The sequence below is a fragment of the Podarcis gaigeae genome (genome assembly GCF_964106915.1).
Source record: "Podarcis gaigeae genome assembly, chromosome: 16".
Classification (NCBI taxonomy): domain Eukaryota; kingdom Metazoa; phylum Chordata; class Lepidosauria; order Squamata; family Lacertidae; genus Podarcis; species Podarcis gaigeae.
In genome coordinates, this window is record NC_139693.1 from 23220676 (window position 1) to 23227109 (window position 6434).

Consider the following 6434-nt stretch of genomic DNA (forward strand, 5'->3'; position numbering starts at 1 on the left):
TTTTAAGGATGGTGATCATTAGGACAAACAAACTGGTGTGGAATTGTGAGAAACTGATAATAAGACTGGAAAAGGGAGAAACGTAGGAAAACCGAAATTGACATATTAATCCATCAAGGTCACATTCCAGCCAGGTAAAACTAACAGAGGTTGTATAGAGCAGAGCCAGTGAGGACCATGGCGGGCTGGGGGGAGTTGCATTGACCTGAGGTTCGCCACCTCTAATTTATATCCTAGATTTCTAACATTACTTATTCCTGTGCTTCGGGTTCTCTGACCTACTTGTGAGAAGAAAATACAAACAGCAACACCACAACAACCCACCATCACAACCTTCAGTCTGCAAGTGCCCTTTTGTATTCTGCTGGAAAAAAATAAATAAAAGTGTGAAGAATCAACAGTAGCCTTCTTTCCATGCAAGAAGGAAGTTCATTTGGCCGCAGCTGAGAGTAGCAGGAGCTGGTGGAAAAGAACTTTGAACAGAGAATCTTTCTAAACATACAGAAAAGCAGTTTTTAAGATTGTAAATGGTGAGGTTGTCAGCTGGGAACTTGTCTGACATTGAAAGAACCCAGAAACTTCGGAAAACTTTTTTTTCTCTCTCTCAGTCTCAATTTTTTGTAGTTTGCATGAGACATGAACAAATAAATTAAAAGCCAACCTCAAACCGTCTATCTCCTGGGAAGACTCTGGCATCTTTTCCTGCATGCTGCATTATTTGAAAGGGAGAATGCTGCCTTGTGCCTTATCACTGGCTGAGCCAAAAAGGGTTCTCTTGGTCCTCAAACAGAGCCAAGACAATTAGCGACATATATCTGTCAAACCTCCAGGCAATGTCAAGGCACTCATCCCAGGCTTTGACTGGATAGGACACTCTGGACCATTAAATAGTTGTGCATTCAGCACTCAACAGCTTCCAAGCAGCAAATCAGCCCCTGAGATGGGTCTTCTTCTTATGTAAGTCAAACTCCATTTCCTACAGTTCCTTTGTTTAGAAAGCATTAGGATCTCGTCCAGATTTTGCTCCTGCCAAAATATGAGGTCCTTGTGAGCTATTTTTCAGGACCAGTTTAGCTGTGTGATGTTTGTGTGTGTATCTTTAGCCCACGGATGGGGAAATTTGTGGCCCTCCAGATGTTGTTGGACTACAACTCCCATCAGCTTCAACCAGCATGGTCAATGGCCTGGGAAGACCAGAGCTGTAATACAACATCTGGAGGGCCACAGATTCACTAACCCTGCTTTAGCCCTTGTACAGCTATTAACAAAGGAAGGAAGAAAATGCATAGAGGAAGCCTGGAACTGCATCAGGAGGACTGTGGCATAGAAGGGGCTTTAGCCCTTTATCCTTACATGGTCTCAATAAAAATATTGGGTGGGGGCAGTTCATGCCAGCTATTTGTAATGGGAGGAGAGCTTCCATCAGTACAAATGGGAGAGTTTCTTCCAATACAAATAGCAAGAGGGGACCCTGCTTCCACGTAATTCAGATCAGGACCACAGTGGTGTTGAGGGGAAGGGTGATGCAGCCCTTACTTCCCCAAACGTCATGGTTCAGATTACCCCCACCACCTCCATGACTGCTATTTACTTTTTTTAAAGCCAAGTGTGTGAATGAAATCATGCCTATTTTGTCCCTCAGTGTTCAACTGAAGGCTGCAGCCCTTGCTCTCCTTTAAAAACCCATTGGGCCCCCCCAAAGTGCTTCAGCCCCTAGGAGTCAGCACCTATGTTAGCAGTCACCTGTTCTCTTCATGGAGCTACAGTTCTCAGAGCGGTTTAATTATCAATCCTTCTTCCCAGGGAACTCTGTTACTGAAGCTCTGTGCAGGGCATAAGGGTTTCTTAACACCTCTCAGCACCTTAATAATAAATAATAATAATAATAATAATAATAATAATAATAATAATAATAATAATTTATTATTATTTATACCCCGCCCTCCCCAGCCAAGGCCGGGCTCAGGGCAGCTAACAACCAACAATAAAAATGAGTTGAATGAATACAACTTAAAAACAAGATTAAAATACAATATTAAAACAACATTAAAACAATTAAAATGCAGCCTCATCACAGGAGGAGAAAGGAAAAAGAAAGAGGGGGAGGGAATCAAATTGACTCCAAGCCAAAGGCCAGGCAGAACAACTCTGTTCTAACAGACTGCCTTTAACAGACTGCAGTTCCCAGGATTCATTGGGGGAAGCTGTGCCTGTTGAAAGTGGTATGATACTGCTTTAAATGCATAGTGCCGATGAAGAACTATAGTTCCTCGAGGGAAATACTAAGGGCTCATCCAGACTTCTTTTTATGCTGCGTTTCTAGGCATAGGTCCAGGCTTTAAAGCTCTGTGTGCAAGCAGGGTTTTTTGGCCTGGCACTTTCCCTGGGGAAATCTGCATTTTACTACTGAATTAGAGCAAACGGCAATCACGTTTTCAGCAGTTACACAGAGGTTTCCCCAAGGAAAGCGTTGGGACAAGAAAACACCTGTTTGGACATAGAGCTTAAAATCCAGACCCAGACATGGATACCAGGGCCGTCTTTACCTGGGGGTGCAAGGAGTGCAGGGCACCTGGGCGCCGAATTCTCTTAACTATCTACCTGTAATGAAATATAAATAATTTTGATCAAGCTAGAGAAACAAAATACATATATACCTAGGTATTACCAAAATGTATACGTACTGTTTCACTAAAGAACTTTTGACTTTGTGCGCTCATTTACCAAAGACACGCGGCACCAGCCGCAGCACTTGTCATTCACAATGGCGACGCTTGTGAGACTTGGGGGTGCTGGATGGATCTTTGCACCCTGGTGGTGCATATGCTAAAGACTCCCCGGATGGATAGCGTGGTGGAAAAGGAAGTCTGGATGAGCCCTAAGAAGGAGGAAACTGACAGTGCTACTCCCTGGACTGGTTGTAAGAAAGAAAGCAGGCAGATGGTTGGACGAGCTCTGTGTCTGCCACATTGAGTCAGCATGGTAAGATGAATGAAGGAATACTGAATGTGGACAAAGGATATCAGGGTGCCAATTCCTCCTCAGTTATTTATAAGTGATGGGAATTGTAGTCTGAAATATCAGGAGGTCATCAGATTGGGGAAGTCTGCACTATAGCAGGTACATGTTGTGGTCTGCTATTCATAGGAATAAAGAGCCTCAAAAAATACTGTTATGTCCAAATTTTTGTCATTCTTTAGATCCTAGCCTTTGGCCTGCATATTGTTGTCAACAAGTTTCAGAAACAACCCAGTTCAAAACAATACCATTAAAAAATTGCATATAGTCCTACAACATTTCTGCATTATTGTACCTATAAAGCACATTTTAATTTACTGTAGTTATATAAAAAAGAAAGGGAAAATGTAATGCCAAGACTCAGGTTTCAGCTATCAAAAACTGGCTCTGACTTTACAACCTTCCCCATATTTGTAATTTTTTGCATAATTTACTCAACCTCAGATATGATAAGCTTCGTCAATGGCAAGTGTTGTTAATAAAACCTGATTGTAAGTTTCCTAAAGACTGCCCTGTATTAGGCAACTTACAGCTTTAGATAAACAAATAACAACAGCAGCCCTGGGTATAGGATGCCAAAGGAAATTAAACATAAGTCATCCATGGTTTCTTTAAAAATAAATCATTTAGAAGATGCAAAAAAGAGAGCATTAAGTCTACAGCATTCTAAACAGCTTTCCAAGCCCCTTGAAGTACAAGGCAAACAAACTCTACCCACTGCAGTCTCCTTCCGGAGAGGAGAGAGGCTGGCATGTTAATAAGTAGATACTGAATAATGGTGAATTACAAACGGGAATAATACAGTCTGTCTCCTCTAGTGTATTAACACGTTTACTCCCTCTAATAGCAAGCTCAAGTGATGAGTGCCAATGGGGCTGGAGCTAAAATGGGGTCACAGAGAAATCAGAGGAAAGTGTCGGCATGTGTGAGTGAGGGAAACACTGAGATTGGCAGGCGTACAACAAACATATTTTAAAACTCCAGAAACCTAAGGAGCAACCCCCTCCTGAAAACAAGCCAAAGAAAACTGAGCATGCTCACTATCCAGGGAATGTTGAGTGTCAACATTGAGGAAGAGCCATAGTTCAGTAGCAGAGCATCTTACATTCAGAAAGTCCTAGGTCTGATCCCATCAGCCCCAGCCAATATGACCAGTGGACAGAGAGGATGGGAATTGCAGCCCAACAACATCTGGAAGGTCACGGTTCCCTATCCCTTCCTCTATGGAGTGTGATAAAGAGAGAGGAAAGGCAGCTCCCAAGAGTTTACTGCCTAAACTTTCCAAAGTGGGAGACTAGGAGTAGATGAGATAGCAGGATTTAGAGAATGCAGGAACGTCAGGGCTAAGAAGTCACTGGAGACAAGTACAGGGGTCACCGGGCAGTAGACACAAATGGGACAAGGAGGCAGAAGTACTTATCAGAGGAAACATAAAAGTAAGGCAGCATTGTATAGTGGTTTGAATTTGGAACTAGGACCTGAAAAGCCGTGGTTGAAAGTCCTACTTGACCATGAAACTCAGTGCATGACCCTTAGGGCGGTCACTGCTTCTTAACCTAACATACCTTGCAAGGTTGTTTTGAGGATTAAAAGGGGGAGAGGGAGAACCATGCGTGCCACTATCTATAATATACGTATACATTTCAAGACAGACCTGAGCCTTACAATGAGGCAGAGTGAGGCAGCTGTCTTAGGCAACAGCTGCTGATGTGCAAGGAGTGGCCACAGCAGTGCCCCTGTACTCACTACACCAGCCTGCTGCCAATAGCAGTAGAAGATACTGTTCGTTCACCAGGGTTAGAGTAAGATACAGCTGTCAATCCAATTGGCTTCTTATGTGCCCTGGGGAGGGTGCCATCAGGCAGCAAAATGTCTTGACCTAGCTCTGGCCCTGACGCTGGCAAGGGTTATTCGTACAATAACAACACACCAATACGTAGTAGTTAGTGTTGGACTATGACCTGGGAGACCAGGGTTCAAATCCCCACTCAGCCATGTTGAAGCTCACTGGATGACCTTGGACTGGTCCCTACCTCACAGGGGTTGTTGTGCGGATAAAATTGGGAAGGTGGGAGGAAAATCCTGTATGTCATCTTGAGCTCCTTGTAGGAAAGGTGGGATATAAATGTAAAAATGAAAAACTATAAAAGCCCAGAAAAATAGGCAAGTCCTATATGGTCTTATTTGCCCTTGATTCCATCAAAAGGGGACAAGAGAGAGAGAGAGAGAATTAAATATTTCAAGCCACATTTCTGGTTCTGAGGCTCTCCAAAAAGCCCTCTGTCCATCACAAGCCTAGATGGTGTATTGGGCCTGCAATCACCCTGCCTGTCATGGAAACATTGTATTTTCTGCAACCCTGCTTTTTTATCTGGTTTGTCATGTTGAGTGACAAAACAAGAGCTCATGGTGGGATTAGTGTGCAATTAGAGTTAACTAGCAAACACATATTCAGTCTCAAGTGCACACTGTCTGGGGTAATTTCCTCAAACAGTGGGAGAGATACCCAAGAGGTGCAGAATATTTCCCTATGTAAAGATTATTGATTGTGACGTGCTTAGTGCCTTTGATCTTGTTCTCTGAGAATCAGGTCAGTTCCCTACCCTTTTATATGGCAAGGTGTCATTCCTTTTTTATGTTTTATTTCTGATGCGTTGCATTGGAACATGAGCCCAGTGGTGACACACCTTTGCCATTATTATTCTTAAAGCTTCTCTTCATAACTTCTGGGGCATGGATGAATGCTTTTGTGCTGAAATTTTGCTTGTGGGTTTCACACAGGCATCTGGTTGGCTACTGTGAGAACTGGATTCTAGACTAGTTGGGCTATTGGCCTGATCCAACAGGTTCTTCTTATCTGTCTCAGCCAGCACCCACTCTCTTTCTAATACCCTTTCTTTCTCTCTCTCTCTCTCTCTCTCTCTCTCTCTCTCTCTCTCTCTCTCTCTCTCTCTGCCACCCCCTATCCCCTCACTCTTCCTTCTCCTCGACACCCCCATTAAATTAGGCCATGGGCCACATGTGGCCCATAGGCTGCAAACTGCCTGATCCTGCCATAAAGAAATATTGAGAATTGTCGACTGCTGAAGGCCTTGAGCATTCTCAGGGCCTTCACTCCACAGAATGAGAGTTCCCCTGGTCCTTTTCCTGCTGTGAGAGAATAACTTTCAAAACAGTTTTAGGTTGCAATCCTAAACAAACTGACTGGGGTGCAAACTACACTGAACACAGCAGGGGGTTACTTCTGAGTAAACCTGCATAGAATTCAACTCTGAAAATTTAAGTTTGGGAGCTCAAGGCAGTGTACACTCCCTCTCAATTATAGTGTTGGACTAGGACCTGGGACACCAGGGTTCAAATCCCCACATGGCCACAATGAAACTCACTGGGTGACCTTGGACCAGCCACTGTCTCTC